Below are 12,105 nucleotides of genomic sequence, written 5' to 3'. Positions count from 1 at the left end.
TTGATAAGATGTGCTTTCGATTTGATGGCAGCGTTCTCCCATATGGTCTAGTGGTTAGGATTCCTGGCTTTCACCCAGGCGGCCCGGGTTCGATTCCCGGTGTGGGAACGTATTATTTTTCGTTGGTAACCAGTAACATAAACAACAACTGTATTGAAGTCAAATTTGCAAGATTTTTTAATATGTTTGGAGCGATTGTTTTATCTTTGAAGCTTATTACACAAAGTTTTGTTCAGCTGCTGCTCTGTTAGGTATGATTTTGATAAGATGTGCTTTCTATTTGGTGGCAGCGTTCTCCCATATGGTCTAGTGGTTAGGATTCCTGGCTTTCACCCAGGCGGCCCGGTTCGATTCCCGGTGTGGGAACGTATTATTTTTCGTTTGTACCCAGTAACATAAACAACAACTGTATTGAAGTCAAATTTCCAAGCATTTTTTTTATGTTTGCAGCGCTTGTTTTATCTTGGAAGCTTATTACACAAAGTATTGTTCAGCTGCTGCTCTGTTAGGTATGATTTTGATAAGATGTGCTTTCGATTTGATGGCAGCGTTCTCCCATATGGTCTAGTGGTTAGGATTCTTGGCTTTCACCCAGGCGGCCCGGGTTCGATTCCCGGTGTGGGAACGTATTATTTTTTGTTTGTAACCAGTAACATACACAACAACTGTATTGACGTCAAATTTCCAAGCATTTTTTTTATTTTTGCAGCGCTTGTTTTATCTTCGAAGCTTATTACACAAAGTATTGTTCAGCTGCTGCTCTGTTAGGTATGATTTTGATAAGATGTGCTTTCGATTTGATGTCAGCGTTCTCCCATATGGTCTAGTGGTTAGGATTCCTGGCTTTCACCCAGGCGGCCCGGGGTCGATTCCCGGTGTGGGAACGTATTATTTTTTGTTTGTAACCAGTAACATAAACAACAACTGTATTGAAGTCAAATTTCCAAGCATTTTTTTATGTTTGCAGCGTTTGTTTTATCTTGGAAGCTTATTACACAAAGTTTTGTTCAGCTGCTGCTCTGTTAGGTATGATTTTGATAAGATGTGCTTTCTATTTGATGGCAGCGTTCTCCCATATGGTCTAGTGGTTAGGATTCCTGGCTTTCACCCAGGCGGCCCGGGTTCGATTCCCGGTGTGGGAAATGAATTATTTTTCGTTTTTAACCAGTAACATAAACAACAACTGTATTGAAGTCAAATTTCCAAGCATTTTTTTTATGTTTGCAGCGCTTGTTTTATCTTGGAAGCTTATTACACAAAGTTTTGTTCAGCTGCTGCTCTGTTAGGTATGATTTTGATAAGGTGTGCTTTCTATTTGGTTGCAGCGTTCTCCCATATGGTCTAGTGGTTAGGATTCCTGGCTTTCACCCAGGCGGCCCGGGTTCGATTCCCGGTGTGGGAACGTATTATTTTTCGTTTGTACCCAGTAACATAAACAACAACTGTATTGAAGTCAAATTTCCAAGCATTTTTTTTATGTTTGCAGCGCTTGTTTTATCTTGGAAGCTTATTTCACAAAGTATTGTTCAGCTGCTGCTCTGTTAGGTATGATTTTGATAAGATGTGCTTTCTATTTGATGGCAGCGTTCTCCCATATGGTCTAGTGGTTAGGATTCCTGGCTTTCACCCAGGCGGCCCGGGTTCGATTCCCGGTGTGGGATCGTATTATTTTTCGTGTTTAACCAGTAACATAAACAACAACTGTATTGAAGTCAAATTTCCAAGCATTTTTTTTATATTTGCAGCGTTTGTTTTATCTTGGAAGCTTATTACACAAAGTTTTGTTCAGCTGCTGCTCTGTTAGGTATGATTTTGATAAGATGTACGTTATATGTGATGGCAGCGTTCTCCCATATGGTCTAGTGGTTAGGATTCCTGGCTTTCACCCAGGCGGCCCGGGTTCGATTCCCGGTGTGGGAACGTATTATTTTTCGTTTGTAACCAGTAACATAAACAACAACTGTATTGAAGTCAAATTTCCAAGCATTTTTTTATGTTTGCAGCGCTTGTTTTATCTTTGAAGCTTATTACACAAAGTATTGTTCAGCTGCTGCTCTGTTAGGTATGATTTTGATAAGATGTGCTTTCGATTTGATGGCAGCGTTCTCCCATATGGTCTAGTGGTTAGGATTCCTGGCTTTCACCCAGGCGGCCCGGGTTCGATTCCCGGTGTGGGAACGTATTATTTTTCGTTTGTAACCAGTAACATAAACAACAACTGTATTGAAGTCAAATTTCCAAGCATTTTTTTTATGTTTGCAGCGCTTGTTTTATCTTTGAAGCTTATTACACAAAGTTTTGTTCAGCTGCTGCTCTGTTAGGTATGATTTTTATAAGATGTGCTTTCTATTTGATGGCAGCGTTCTCCCATATGGTCTAGTGGTTAGGATTCCTGGCTTTCACCCAGGCGGCCCGGGTTCGATTCCCGGTGTGGGAACGTATTATTTTTCGTTTGTACCCAGTAACATAAACAACAACTGTATTGAAGACAAATTTCCAAGCATTTTTAATATGTTTGCAGCGGTTGTTATATCTTTGAAGCTTATTACACAAAGTTTTGTTCAGCTGCTACTCTGTTAGGTATGATTTTAATAAGATGTGCTTTCTATTTGATGGCAGCGTTCTCCCATATGGTCTAGTGGTTAGGATTCCTGGCTTTCACCCAGGCGGCCCGGGTTCGATTCCCGGTGTGGGAACGTTGTATTTTTCGTTTGTAACCAGTAACATAAACAACAACTGTATTGAAGTCAAATTTCCAAGCATTTTTAATATGTTTGCAGCGGTTGTTTTATCTTTGAAGCTTATTACACAAAGTTTTGTTCAGCTGCTGCTCTGTAAGGTATGATTTTGATAAGATGTGCTTTCTATTTGATGGCAGCGTTCTCCCATATGGTCTAGTGGTTAGGATTCCTGGCTTTCACCCAGGCGGCCCGGGTTCGATTCCCGGTGTGGGAACGTATTATTTTTCGTTTGTAACCAGTAACATAAACAACAACTGTATTGAAGTCAAATTTCCAAGTATTTTTTTTATGTTTGCAGCGCTTGTTTTATCTTCGAAGCTTATTACACAAAGTTTTGTTCAGCTGCTGCTCTGTTAGGTATGATTTTCATAAGATGTGCTTTCGATTTGATGGCAGCGTTCTCCCATATGGTCTAGTGGTTAGGATTCCTGGCTTTCACCCAGGCGGCCCGGGTTCGATTCCCGGTGTGAGATCGTATTATTTTTCGTGTTTAACCAGTAACATAAACAACAAGTGTATTGAAGTCAAATTTCCAAGCATTTTTTTTTATGTTTGCAGCGCTTGTTTTATCTTTGAAGCTTATTACACAAAGTAGTGTTCAGCTGCTGCTCTGTTAGGTATGATTTTGATAAGATGTGCTTTCGATTTGATGGCAGCGTTCTCCCATATGGTCTAGTTGTTAGGATTCCTGGCTTTCACCCAGGCGGCCCGGGTTCGATTCCCGGTGTGGGAACGTATTTTTTTTTGTTTGTAACCAGTAACATAAACAACAACTGTATTGAAGTCAAATTTCCAAGCCTTTTTCTTATATTTGCAGCGTTTGTTTTATCTTGGAAGCTTATTACACAAAGTTTTGTTCAGCTGCTGCTCTGTTAGGTATGATTTTGATAAGATGTGCTTTCTATTTGATGGCAGCGTTCTCCAATATGGTCCAGTGGTTAGGATTCCTGGCTTTCACCCAGGCGGCCCGGGTTCGATTCCCGGTGTGGGATCGTATTATTTTTCGTTTGTAACCAGTAACATAAACAACAACTGTATTGAAGTCAAATTTCCAAGCATTTTTTTTATGTTTGCAGCGCTTGTTTTATCTTTGTAGCTTATTACACAAAGTAGTGTTCAGCTGCTGCTCTGTTAGGTATGATTTTGATAAGATGTGCTTTCGATTTGATGGCAGCGTTCTCCCATATGGTCTAGTGGTTAGGATTCCTGGCTTTCACCCAGGCGGCCCGGGTTCGATTCCCGGTGTGGGAACGTATTATTTTTCGTTTGTAACCAGTAACATAAACAACAACTGTATTGAAGTCAAATTTCCAAGCATTTTTTTTATGTTTGCAGCGCTTGTTTTATCTTTGAAGCTTATTACACAAAGTTTTGTTCAGCTGCTGCTCTGTTAGGTATGATTTTGATAAGATGTTCTTTCTATTTGATGGCAGCGTTCTCCCATATGGTCTAGTGGTTAGGATTCCTGGCTTTCACCCAGGCGGCCCGGGTTCGATTCCCGGTGTGGGAACGTATTATTTTTCGTTTGTACCCAGTAACATAAACAACAACTGTATTGAAGTCAAATTTCCAAGCATTTTTAATATGTTTGCAGCGCTTGTTTTATCTTGGAAGCTTATTACACAAAGTTTTGTTCAGCTGCTGCTCTGTTAGGTATGATTTTGATAATATGTGCTTTCTATTTGATGGCAGCGTTCTCCCATATGGTCTAGTGGTTAGGATTCCTGGCTTTCACCCAGGCGGCCCGGGTTCGATTCCCGGTGTGGGAACGTATTATTTTTCGTTTGTAACCAGTAACATAAACAACAACTGTATTGAAGTCAAATTTCCAAGCATTTTTTTTATGTTTGCAGCGCTTGTTTTATCTTTGAAGCTTATTACACAAAGTTTTGTTCAGCTGCTGCTCTGTTAGGTATGATTTTGATAAGATGTGCTTTCTATTTGATGGCAGCGTTCTCCCATATGGTCTAGTGGTTAGGATTCCTGGCTTTCACCCAGGCGGCCCGGGTTCGATTCCCGGTGTGGGAACGTATTAGTTTTCGTTTGTAACCAGTAACATAAACAACAACTGTATTGAAGTCAAATTTGCAAGCATTTTTATTATGTTTGCAGCGGTTGTTTTATCTTGGAAGCTTATTACACAAAGTTTTGTTCAGTTGCTGCTCTGTTAGGTATGATTTTGATAAGGTGTGCTTTCGATTTCATGGCAGCGTTCTCCCATATGGTCTAGTGGTTAGGATTCCTGGCTTTCACCCAGGCGGCCCGGGTTCGATTCCCGGTGTGGGAACGTATTATTTTTCGTTTGTAACCAGTAACATAAACAACAACTGTATTGAAGTCAAATTTCCAAGCATATTTTTTATGTTTGCAGCGCTTGTTTTATCTTCGAAGCTTATTACACAAAGTTTTGTTCAGCTGCTGCTCTGTTAGGTATGATTTTGATAAGATGTGCTTTCTATTTGATGGCAGCGTTCTCCCATATGGTCTAGTGGTTAGGATTCCTGGCTTTCACCCAGGATGCCCGGGTTCGATTCCCGGTGTGGGAACGTATTATTTTTCGTTGGTAACCAGTAACATAAACAACAACTGTATTGAAGTCAAATTTCCAAGCATTTTTATTATGTTTGCAGCGGTTGTTTTATCTTGGAAGCTTATTACACGACGTTTTGTTCAGCTGCTGCTCTGTTAGGTATGATTTTGATAAGATGTGCTTTCGATTTGATGGCAGCGTTCTCCCATATGGTCTAGTGGTTAGGATTCCTGGCTTTTACCCAGGCGGCCCGGGTTCGATTCCCGGTGTGGGAACGTATTATTTTTCGTTTGTAACCAGTAACATAAACAACAACTGTATTGAAGTCAAATTTCCAAGGAATTTTTATATGTTTGCAGCGGTTGTTTTATCTTTGAAGCTTATTACACAAAGTATTGTTCAGCTGCTGCTCTGTTAGGTATGATTTTGATAAGATGTGCTTTCGATTTGATGGCAGCGTTCTCCCATATGGTCTAGTGGTTAGGATTCCTGGCTTTCACCCAGGCGGCCCGGGTTCGATTCCCGGTGTGGGAACGTATTAATTTTTGTTTGTAACCAGTAACATAAACAACAACTGTATTGAAGTCAAATTTCCAAGCATTTTTTTTATGTTTGCAGCGCTTGTTTTATCTTGGAAGCTTATTACACAAAGTTTTGTTCAGCTGCTGCTCTGTTAGGTATGATTTTGATAAGATGTGCTTTCGATTTGATGGCCGCGTTCTCCCATATGGTCTAGTGGTTAGGATTCCTGGCTTTCACCCAGGCGGCCCGGGTTCGATTCCCGGTGTGGGAACGTATTATTTTTCGTTTGTAACCAGTAACATAAACAACAACTGTATTGAAGTCAAATTTCCAAGGAATTTTTTTATGTTTGCAGCGCTTGTTTTATCTTCGAAGCTTATTACACAAAGTATTGTTCAGCTGCTGCTCTGTTAGGTATGATTTTGATAAGATGTGCTTTCGATTTGATGGCAGCGTTCTCCCATATGGTCTAGTGGTTAGGATTCCTGGCTTTCACCCAGGCGGCCCGGGTTCGATTCCCGGTGTGGGAACGTATTATTTTTTGTTTGTAACCAGTAACATAAACAACAACTGTATTGAAGTCAAATTTCCAAGCATTTTTTTTATGTTTGCAGCGCTTGTTTTATCTTGGAAGCTTATTACACAAAATTTTGTTCAGCTGCTGCTCTGTTAGGTATTATTTTGATAAGATGTGCTTTCGATTTGATGGCAGCGTTCTCCCATATGGTCTAGTGGTTAGGATTCCTGGCTTTCACCCAGGCGGCCCGGGTTCGATTCCCGGTGTGGGATCGTATTATTTTTCGTTTGTAACCAGTAACATAAACAACAACTGTATTGAAGTCAAATTTCCAAGCATTTTTTTTTTTGTGTTTGCAGCGCTTCTTTTATCTTTGAAGCTTATTACACAAAGTTTTGTTCAGCTGCTGCTCTGTTAGGTATGATTTTGATAAGATGTGCGTTCTATGTGATTGCAGCGTTCTCCCATATGGTCTAGTGGTTAGGATTCCTGGCTTTCACCCAGGCGGCCCGGGTTCGATTCCCGGTGTGGGAACGTATTATTTTTCGTTTGTACCCAGTAACATAAACAACAACTGTATTGAAGTCAAATTTGCAAGCATTTTTAATATGTTTGCAGCGGTTGTTTTATCTTCGAAGCTTATTACACAAAGTTTTGTTCAGCTGCTGCTCTGTTAGGTATGATTTTGATAAGATGTGCTTTCTATTTGATGGCAGCGTTCTCCCATATGGTCTAGTGGTTAGGATTCCTGGCTTTCACCCAGGCGGCCCGGTTTCGATTCCCGGTGTTGGAACGTATTACTTTTCGTTTGTAACCAGTAACATAAACAACAACTGTATTGAAGTCAAATTTCCAAGCATTTTTAATATGTTTGCAGCGCTTGTTTTATCTTTGAAGCTTATTACAAAAAGTTTTGTTCAGCTGCTGCTCTGTTAGGTATGATGTTGATAAGATGTGCTTTCGATGTGATGGTAGGTTTCTCCCATATGGTCTAGGGGTTAGGATTCCTGGCTTTCACCCAGGCGGCCCGGGTTCGATTCCCGGTGTGGGAACGTATTATTTTTCGTTTGTAACCAGTAACATAAACAACAACTGTATTGAAGTCAAATTTCCAAGCATTTTTTTTATGTTTGCGGCGCTTGTTTTATCTTGGAAGCTTATTACACAAAGTTTTGTTCAGCTGCTGCTCTGTTAGGTATGATTTTGATAAGATGTGCTTTCTATTTGATGGCAGCGTTCTCCCATATGGTCTAGTGGTTAGGATTCCTGGCTTTCACCCAGGCGGCCCGGTTTCGATTCCCGGTGTGGGAACGTATTATTTTTCGTTTGTAACCAGTAACATAAACAACAACTGTATTGAAGTCAAATTTGCAAGTATTTTTAATATGTTTGCAGCGGTTGTTTCATCTTTGAAGCTTATTACACAAAGTTTTGTTCAGCTGCTGCTCTGTTAGGTATGATTTTGATAAGATGTGCTTTCTATTTGATGGCAGCGTTCTCCCATATGGTCTAGTTGTTAGGATTCCTGGCTTTGACCCAGGCGGCCCGGGTTTTATTCCCGGTGTGGGAACGTATTATTTTTCGTTTGAAACCAGTAACATAAACAACAACTGTATTGAAGTCAAATTTCCAAGCATTTTTTTTATGTTTGCAGCGCTTGTTTTATCTTTGAAGCTTATTACACAAAGTTTTGTTCAGCTGCTGCTCTGTTAGGTATGATTTTGATAATATGTGCTTTCTATTTGATAACAGCGTTCTCCCATATAGTCTAGTGGTTAGGATTCCTGGCTTTCACCCAGGCGGCCCGGGTTCGATTCCCGGTGTGGGAACGTATTATTTTTCGTTTTTAACCAGTAACATAAACAACAACTGTATTGAAGTCAAATTTCCAAGCATTTTTTTTATGTTTGCAGCGCTTGTTTTATCTTGGAAGCTTATTACACAAAGTTTTGTTAAGCTGCTGCTCTGTTAGGTATTATTTTGATAAGATGTGCTTTCGATTTGATGGCAGCGTTCTCCCATATGGTCCAGTGGTTAGGATTCCTGGCTTTCACCCAGGCGGCCCGGGTTCGATTCCCGGTGTGGGATCGTATTATTTTTCGTGTTTAACCAGTAACATAAACAACAACTGTATTGAAGTCAAATTTCCAAGCATTTTTTTTTGTGTTTGCAGCGCTTCTTTTATCTTTGAAGCTTATTACACAAAGTTTTGTTCAGCTGCTGCTCTGTTCGGTATGATTTTGATAAGATGTGCGTTCTATGTGATGGCAGCGTTCTCCCATATGGTCTAGTGGTTAGGATTCCTGGCTTTCACCCAGGCGGCCCGGGTTCGATTCCCGGTGTGGGAACGTATTATTTTTCGTTTGTAACCAGTAACATAAACAACAACTGTATTGAAGTCAAATTTCCAAGCATTTTTTTTATGTTTGCAGCGCTTGTTTTATCTTTGAAGCTTATTACACAAAGTTGTGTTCAGCTGCTGCTCTGTTAGGTATGATTTTGATAAGATGTGCTTTCGATTTGATGGCAGCGTTCTCCCATATGGTCTAGTGGTTAGGATTCCTGGCTTTCACCCAGGCGGCCCGGGTTCGATTCCCGGTGTGGGAACGTATTATTTTTCGTTTGTACCCAGTAACATAAACAACAACTGTATTGAAGTCAAATTTGCAAGCATTTTTAATATGTTTGCAGCGGTTGTTTTATCTTTGAAGCTTATTACACAAAGTTTTGTTCAGCTGCTGCTCTGTTAGGTATGATTTTGATAAGATGTGCTTTCGATTTGATGGCAGCGTTCTCCCATATGGTCTAGTGGTTAGGATTCCTGGCTTTCACCCAGGCGGCCCGGGTTCGATTCCCGGTGTGGGAACGTATTATTTTTCGTTTGTAACCAGTAACATAAACAACAACTGTATTGAAGTCAAATTTCCAAGCATTTTTTTATGTTTGCAGCGCTTGTTTTATCTTGGAAGCTTATTACACAAAGTTTTGTTCAGCTGCTGCTCTGTTAGGTATGATTTTGATAAGATGTGCTTTCGATTGGATGGCAGCGTTCTCCCATATGGTCTAGTGGTTAGGATTCCTGGCTTTCACCCAGGCGGCCCGGGTTCGATTCCCGGTGTGGGAACGTATTATTTTTCGTTTGTAACCAGTAACATAAACAACAACTGTATTGAAGTCAAATTTCCAAGCATTTTTTTTATGTTTGCAGCGCTTGTTTTATCTTCGAAGCTTATTACACAAAGTATTCTTCAGCTGCTGCTCTGTTAGGTATGATTTTAATAAGATGTGCTTTCGATTTGATGGAAGGTTTCTCCCATATGGTCTAGGGGTTAGGATTCCTGGCTTTCACCCAGGCGGCCCGGGTTCGATTCCCGGTGTGGGAACGTATTATTTTTCGTTTGTAACCAGTAACATAAACAACAACTGTATTGAAGTCAAATTTGCAAGCATTTTTATTATGTTTGCAGCGGTTGTTTTATCTTTGAAGCTTATTACACAAAGTTTTGTTCAGCTGCTGCTCTGTTAGGTATGATTTTGATAAGATGTGCTTTCTATTTGATGGCAGCGTTCTCCCATATGGTCTAGTGGTTAGGATTCCTGGCTTTCACCCAGGCGGCCCGGGTTCGATTCCCGGTGTGGGAACGTATTATTTTTCGTTTGTAACCAGTAACATAAAAACAACTGTATTGAAGTCAAATTTCCAAGCATTTTTTTATGTTTGCAGCGCTTGTTTTATCTTCGAAGCTTATTACACAAAGTATTGTTCAGCTGCTGCTCTGTTAGGTATGATTTGGATAAGATGTGCTTTCGATTTGATGGCAGCGTTCTCCCATATGGTCTAGTGGTTAGGATTCCTGGCTTTCACCCAGGCGGCCCGGGTTCGATTCCCGGTGTGGGAACGTATTAATTTTCGTTTGTAACCAGAACATAAACAACAACTGTATTGAAGTCAAATTTCCGAGCATTTTTTTTATGTTTGCAGCGCTTGTTTTATCTTGGAAGCTTATTACACACAGTTTTATTCAGCTGCTGCTCTGTTAGGTATGATTTTGATAAGATGTGCTTTCTATTTGATGGCAGGGTTCTCCCATATGGTCTAGTGGTTAGGATTCCTGGCTTTCACCCAGGCGGCCCGGGTTCGATTCCCGGTGTGGGATCGTATTATTTTTCGTGTTTAACCAGTAACATAAACAACAACTGTATTGAAGTCAAATTTCCAAGCATTTTTTTTTGTGTTTGCAACGCTTCTTTTATCTTTGGAGCTTATTACACAAAGTTTTGTTCAGCTGCTGCTCTGTTCGGTATGATTTTGATAAGATGTGCGTTCTATGTGATGGCAGCGTTCTCCCATATGGTCTAGTGGTTAGGATTCCTGGCTTTCACCCAGGCGGCCCGGGTTCGATTCCCGGTGTGGGAACGTATTATTTTTTGTGTGTAACCAGTAACATAAACAACAACTGTATTGAAGTCAAATTTCCAAGCATTTTTTTTATGTTTGCAGCGCTTGTTTTATCTTGGAAGCTTATTACACAAAGTTTTGTTCAGCTGCTGCTCTGTTAGGTATGATTTTGATAAGATGTGCTTTCGATTTGATGGCAGCGTTCTCCCATATGATCTAGTGGTTAGGATTCCTGGCTTTCACCCAGGCGGCCCGGGTTCGATTCCCGGTGTGGGAACGTATTATTTTTCGTTTGTAACCAGTAACATAAACAACAACTGTATTGAAGTCAAATTTCCAAACATTTTTTTTTATGTCTGCAGCGCTTGTTTTATCTTCGAAGCTTATTACACAAAGTTTTGTTCAGCTGCTGCTCTGTTAGGTATGATTTTGATAAGATGTGCTTTCTATTTGATGGCAGCGTTCTCCCATATGGTCTAGTGGTTAGGATTCCTGGGTTTCACCCAGGCGGCCCGGGTTCGATTCCCGGTGTGGGAACGTATTATTTTTCGCTTGTAACCAGTAACATAAACAACAACTGTATTGAAGTCAAATTTCCAAGCATTTTTTTTATGTTTGCAGCGCTGGTTTTATCTTTGAAGCTTATTACAAAAAGTTTTGTTCAGCTGCTGCTCTGTTAGGTATGATTTTGATAAGATGTGCTTTCGATTTGATGGCAGCGTTCTCCCATATGGTCTAGTGGTTAGGATTCCTGGCTTTCACCCAGGCGGCCCGGGTTCGATTCCCGGTGTGGGAACGTATTGTTTTTCGTTGGTAACCAGTAACATAAACAACAACTGTATTGAAGTCAAATTTCCAAGCATTTTTAATATGTTTGCAGCGGTTGTTTTATCTTGGAAGCTTATTACACAAAGTTTTGTTCAGCTGCTGCTCTGTTAGGTATGATTTTGATAAGATGTGCTTTCTATTTGATGGCAGCGTTCTCCCATATGGTCTAGTGGTTAGGATTCCTGGCTTTCACCCAGGCGGCCCGGGTTCGATTCCCGGTGTGGGGACGTATTATTTTTCGTTTGTAACCAGTAACATAAACAACAACTGTATTGAAGTCAAATTTCCAAGCATTTTTATTATGTTTGCAGCGGTTGTTTTATCTTGGAAGCTGATTACACAAAGTTTTGTTCAGCTGCTGCTCTGTTAGGTATGATTTTGATAAGATGTGCTTTCGATTTGATGGCAGCGTTCTCCCATATGGTCTAGTGGTTAGGATTCCTGGCTTTCACCCAGGCGGCCCGGGTTCGATTCCCGGTGTGGGAACGTATTATTTTTCGTTTTTAACCAGTAACATAAACAACAACTGTATTGAAGTCAAATTTCCAAGCATATTTTTTATGTTTTC

The 12,105-nt window shown here is 40.5% G+C and overlaps 46 non-coding genes across 46 annotated transcripts; all 46 read left to right on the top strand.

Moving 5' to 3' along the window:
* Positions 1–36: 36 nt before the first annotated feature.
* Trnae-uuc (transfer RNA glutamic acid (anticodon UUC)) lies at positions 37–108 on the top strand. The gene has a single exon. It is a non-coding gene; the product is annotated as a tRNA-Glu (tRNA).
* A 187-nt stretch (positions 109–295) lies between these two features.
* Positions 296–366, top strand: Trnae-uuc (transfer RNA glutamic acid (anticodon UUC)). Its single transcript has one exon. It is a non-coding gene; the product is annotated as a tRNA-Glu (tRNA).
* A 187-nt stretch (positions 367–553) lies between these two features.
* Trnae-uuc (transfer RNA glutamic acid (anticodon UUC)) lies at positions 554–625 on the top strand. Its single transcript has one exon. It is a non-coding gene; the product is annotated as a tRNA-Glu (tRNA).
* A 187-nt stretch (positions 626–812) lies between these two features.
* Positions 813–884, top strand: Trnae-uuc (transfer RNA glutamic acid (anticodon UUC)). The gene has a single exon. It is a non-coding gene; the product is annotated as a tRNA-Glu (tRNA).
* Positions 885–1,070: 186 nt separating this feature from the next.
* Trnae-uuc (transfer RNA glutamic acid (anticodon UUC)) lies at positions 1,071–1,142 on the top strand. The gene has a single exon. It is a non-coding gene; the product is annotated as a tRNA-Glu (tRNA).
* Positions 1,143–1,330: 188 nt separating this feature from the next.
* Trnae-uuc (transfer RNA glutamic acid (anticodon UUC)) lies at positions 1,331–1,402 on the top strand. The gene has a single exon. It is a non-coding gene; the product is annotated as a tRNA-Glu (tRNA).
* A 187-nt stretch (positions 1,403–1,589) lies between these two features.
* On the top strand, positions 1,590–1,661 carry Trnae-uuc (transfer RNA glutamic acid (anticodon UUC)). Its single transcript has one exon. It is a non-coding gene; the product is annotated as a tRNA-Glu (tRNA).
* Positions 1,662–1,848: 187 nt separating this feature from the next.
* On the top strand, positions 1,849–1,920 carry Trnae-uuc (transfer RNA glutamic acid (anticodon UUC)). The gene has a single exon. It is a non-coding gene; the product is annotated as a tRNA-Glu (tRNA).
* A 186-nt stretch (positions 1,921–2,106) lies between these two features.
* Positions 2,107–2,178, top strand: Trnae-uuc (transfer RNA glutamic acid (anticodon UUC)). The gene has a single exon. It is a non-coding gene; the product is annotated as a tRNA-Glu (tRNA).
* A 187-nt stretch (positions 2,179–2,365) lies between these two features.
* Trnae-uuc (transfer RNA glutamic acid (anticodon UUC)) lies at positions 2,366–2,437 on the top strand. The gene has a single exon. It is a non-coding gene; the product is annotated as a tRNA-Glu (tRNA).
* A 187-nt stretch (positions 2,438–2,624) lies between these two features.
* Positions 2,625–2,696, top strand: Trnae-uuc (transfer RNA glutamic acid (anticodon UUC)). Its single transcript has one exon. It is a non-coding gene; the product is annotated as a tRNA-Glu (tRNA).
* Positions 2,697–2,883: 187 nt separating this feature from the next.
* Positions 2,884–2,955, top strand: Trnae-uuc (transfer RNA glutamic acid (anticodon UUC)). Its single transcript has one exon. It is a non-coding gene; the product is annotated as a tRNA-Glu (tRNA).
* A 187-nt stretch (positions 2,956–3,142) lies between these two features.
* On the top strand, positions 3,143–3,214 carry Trnae-uuc (transfer RNA glutamic acid (anticodon UUC)). The gene has a single exon. It is a non-coding gene; the product is annotated as a tRNA-Glu (tRNA).
* Positions 3,215–3,402: 188 nt separating this feature from the next.
* Positions 3,403–3,474, top strand: Trnae-uuc (transfer RNA glutamic acid (anticodon UUC)). The gene has a single exon. It is a non-coding gene; the product is annotated as a tRNA-Glu (tRNA).
* Positions 3,475–3,661: 187 nt separating this feature from the next.
* Trnae-uuc (transfer RNA glutamic acid (anticodon UUC)) lies at positions 3,662–3,733 on the top strand. Its single transcript has one exon. It is a non-coding gene; the product is annotated as a tRNA-Glu (tRNA).
* A 187-nt stretch (positions 3,734–3,920) lies between these two features.
* On the top strand, positions 3,921–3,992 carry Trnae-uuc (transfer RNA glutamic acid (anticodon UUC)). The gene has a single exon. It is a non-coding gene; the product is annotated as a tRNA-Glu (tRNA).
* A 187-nt stretch (positions 3,993–4,179) lies between these two features.
* Positions 4,180–4,251, top strand: Trnae-uuc (transfer RNA glutamic acid (anticodon UUC)). The gene has a single exon. It is a non-coding gene; the product is annotated as a tRNA-Glu (tRNA).
* Positions 4,252–4,438: 187 nt separating this feature from the next.
* Positions 4,439–4,510, top strand: Trnae-uuc (transfer RNA glutamic acid (anticodon UUC)). The gene has a single exon. It is a non-coding gene; the product is annotated as a tRNA-Glu (tRNA).
* Positions 4,511–4,697: 187 nt separating this feature from the next.
* On the top strand, positions 4,698–4,769 carry Trnae-uuc (transfer RNA glutamic acid (anticodon UUC)). The gene has a single exon. It is a non-coding gene; the product is annotated as a tRNA-Glu (tRNA).
* Positions 4,770–4,956: 187 nt separating this feature from the next.
* On the top strand, positions 4,957–5,028 carry Trnae-uuc (transfer RNA glutamic acid (anticodon UUC)). The gene has a single exon. It is a non-coding gene; the product is annotated as a tRNA-Glu (tRNA).
* A 187-nt stretch (positions 5,029–5,215) lies between these two features.
* On the top strand, positions 5,216–5,287 carry Trnae-uuc (transfer RNA glutamic acid (anticodon UUC)). The gene has a single exon. It is a non-coding gene; the product is annotated as a tRNA-Glu (tRNA).
* A 187-nt stretch (positions 5,288–5,474) lies between these two features.
* Trnak-uuu (transfer RNA lysine (anticodon UUU)) lies at positions 5,475–5,546 on the top strand. Its single transcript has one exon. It is a non-coding gene; the product is annotated as a tRNA-Lys (tRNA).
* A 187-nt stretch (positions 5,547–5,733) lies between these two features.
* On the top strand, positions 5,734–5,805 carry Trnae-uuc (transfer RNA glutamic acid (anticodon UUC)). The gene has a single exon. It is a non-coding gene; the product is annotated as a tRNA-Glu (tRNA).
* Positions 5,806–5,992: 187 nt separating this feature from the next.
* On the top strand, positions 5,993–6,064 carry Trnae-uuc (transfer RNA glutamic acid (anticodon UUC)). The gene has a single exon. It is a non-coding gene; the product is annotated as a tRNA-Glu (tRNA).
* A 187-nt stretch (positions 6,065–6,251) lies between these two features.
* Positions 6,252–6,323, top strand: Trnae-uuc (transfer RNA glutamic acid (anticodon UUC)). Its single transcript has one exon. It is a non-coding gene; the product is annotated as a tRNA-Glu (tRNA).
* A 187-nt stretch (positions 6,324–6,510) lies between these two features.
* Positions 6,511–6,582, top strand: Trnae-uuc (transfer RNA glutamic acid (anticodon UUC)). Its single transcript has one exon. It is a non-coding gene; the product is annotated as a tRNA-Glu (tRNA).
* Positions 6,583–6,772: 190 nt separating this feature from the next.
* Positions 6,773–6,844, top strand: Trnae-uuc (transfer RNA glutamic acid (anticodon UUC)). The gene has a single exon. It is a non-coding gene; the product is annotated as a tRNA-Glu (tRNA).
* Positions 6,845–7,031: 187 nt separating this feature from the next.
* Trnae-uuc (transfer RNA glutamic acid (anticodon UUC)) lies at positions 7,032–7,103 on the top strand. The gene has a single exon. It is a non-coding gene; the product is annotated as a tRNA-Glu (tRNA).
* A 187-nt stretch (positions 7,104–7,290) lies between these two features.
* Positions 7,291–7,362, top strand: Trnae-uuc (transfer RNA glutamic acid (anticodon UUC)). The gene has a single exon. It is a non-coding gene; the product is annotated as a tRNA-Glu (tRNA).
* A 187-nt stretch (positions 7,363–7,549) lies between these two features.
* On the top strand, positions 7,550–7,621 carry Trnae-uuc (transfer RNA glutamic acid (anticodon UUC)). The gene has a single exon. It is a non-coding gene; the product is annotated as a tRNA-Glu (tRNA).
* A 446-nt stretch (positions 7,622–8,067) lies between these two features.
* On the top strand, positions 8,068–8,139 carry Trnae-uuc (transfer RNA glutamic acid (anticodon UUC)). The gene has a single exon. It is a non-coding gene; the product is annotated as a tRNA-Glu (tRNA).
* Positions 8,140–8,326: 187 nt separating this feature from the next.
* On the top strand, positions 8,327–8,398 carry Trnae-uuc (transfer RNA glutamic acid (anticodon UUC)). Its single transcript has one exon. It is a non-coding gene; the product is annotated as a tRNA-Glu (tRNA).
* Positions 8,399–8,586: 188 nt separating this feature from the next.
* On the top strand, positions 8,587–8,658 carry Trnae-uuc (transfer RNA glutamic acid (anticodon UUC)). The gene has a single exon. It is a non-coding gene; the product is annotated as a tRNA-Glu (tRNA).
* A 187-nt stretch (positions 8,659–8,845) lies between these two features.
* On the top strand, positions 8,846–8,917 carry Trnae-uuc (transfer RNA glutamic acid (anticodon UUC)). The gene has a single exon. It is a non-coding gene; the product is annotated as a tRNA-Glu (tRNA).
* A 187-nt stretch (positions 8,918–9,104) lies between these two features.
* Positions 9,105–9,176, top strand: Trnae-uuc (transfer RNA glutamic acid (anticodon UUC)). Its single transcript has one exon. It is a non-coding gene; the product is annotated as a tRNA-Glu (tRNA).
* Positions 9,177–9,362: 186 nt separating this feature from the next.
* Trnae-uuc (transfer RNA glutamic acid (anticodon UUC)) lies at positions 9,363–9,434 on the top strand. The gene has a single exon. It is a non-coding gene; the product is annotated as a tRNA-Glu (tRNA).
* A 187-nt stretch (positions 9,435–9,621) lies between these two features.
* On the top strand, positions 9,622–9,693 carry Trnae-uuc (transfer RNA glutamic acid (anticodon UUC)). Its single transcript has one exon. It is a non-coding gene; the product is annotated as a tRNA-Glu (tRNA).
* Positions 9,694–9,880: 187 nt separating this feature from the next.
* Trnae-uuc (transfer RNA glutamic acid (anticodon UUC)) lies at positions 9,881–9,952 on the top strand. Its single transcript has one exon. It is a non-coding gene; the product is annotated as a tRNA-Glu (tRNA).
* Positions 9,953–10,137: 185 nt separating this feature from the next.
* Trnae-uuc (transfer RNA glutamic acid (anticodon UUC)) lies at positions 10,138–10,209 on the top strand. The gene has a single exon. It is a non-coding gene; the product is annotated as a tRNA-Glu (tRNA).
* A 186-nt stretch (positions 10,210–10,395) lies between these two features.
* Trnae-uuc (transfer RNA glutamic acid (anticodon UUC)) lies at positions 10,396–10,467 on the top strand. Its single transcript has one exon. It is a non-coding gene; the product is annotated as a tRNA-Glu (tRNA).
* A 188-nt stretch (positions 10,468–10,655) lies between these two features.
* Trnae-uuc (transfer RNA glutamic acid (anticodon UUC)) lies at positions 10,656–10,727 on the top strand. The gene has a single exon. It is a non-coding gene; the product is annotated as a tRNA-Glu (tRNA).
* A 187-nt stretch (positions 10,728–10,914) lies between these two features.
* On the top strand, positions 10,915–10,986 carry Trnae-uuc (transfer RNA glutamic acid (anticodon UUC)). The gene has a single exon. It is a non-coding gene; the product is annotated as a tRNA-Glu (tRNA).
* A 188-nt stretch (positions 10,987–11,174) lies between these two features.
* On the top strand, positions 11,175–11,246 carry Trnae-uuc (transfer RNA glutamic acid (anticodon UUC)). The gene has a single exon. It is a non-coding gene; the product is annotated as a tRNA-Glu (tRNA).
* Positions 11,247–11,433: 187 nt separating this feature from the next.
* Trnae-uuc (transfer RNA glutamic acid (anticodon UUC)) lies at positions 11,434–11,505 on the top strand. Its single transcript has one exon. It is a non-coding gene; the product is annotated as a tRNA-Glu (tRNA).
* Positions 11,506–11,692: 187 nt separating this feature from the next.
* Trnae-uuc (transfer RNA glutamic acid (anticodon UUC)) lies at positions 11,693–11,764 on the top strand. Its single transcript has one exon. It is a non-coding gene; the product is annotated as a tRNA-Glu (tRNA).
* Positions 11,765–11,951: 187 nt separating this feature from the next.
* On the top strand, positions 11,952–12,023 carry Trnae-uuc (transfer RNA glutamic acid (anticodon UUC)). Its single transcript has one exon. It is a non-coding gene; the product is annotated as a tRNA-Glu (tRNA).
* Positions 12,024–12,105: the final 82 nt, after the last annotated feature.

The sequence above is a fragment of the Euprymna scolopes genome, chromosome 28 (genome assembly GCF_053919585.1).
Source record: "Euprymna scolopes isolate OS-2025 chromosome 28, ASM5391958v1, whole genome shotgun sequence".
Taxonomy (NCBI): Eukaryota; Metazoa; Mollusca; class Cephalopoda; order Sepiida; family Sepiolidae; genus Euprymna; species Euprymna scolopes.
This window is presented reverse-complemented; position numbering and strand designations above follow the sequence as displayed.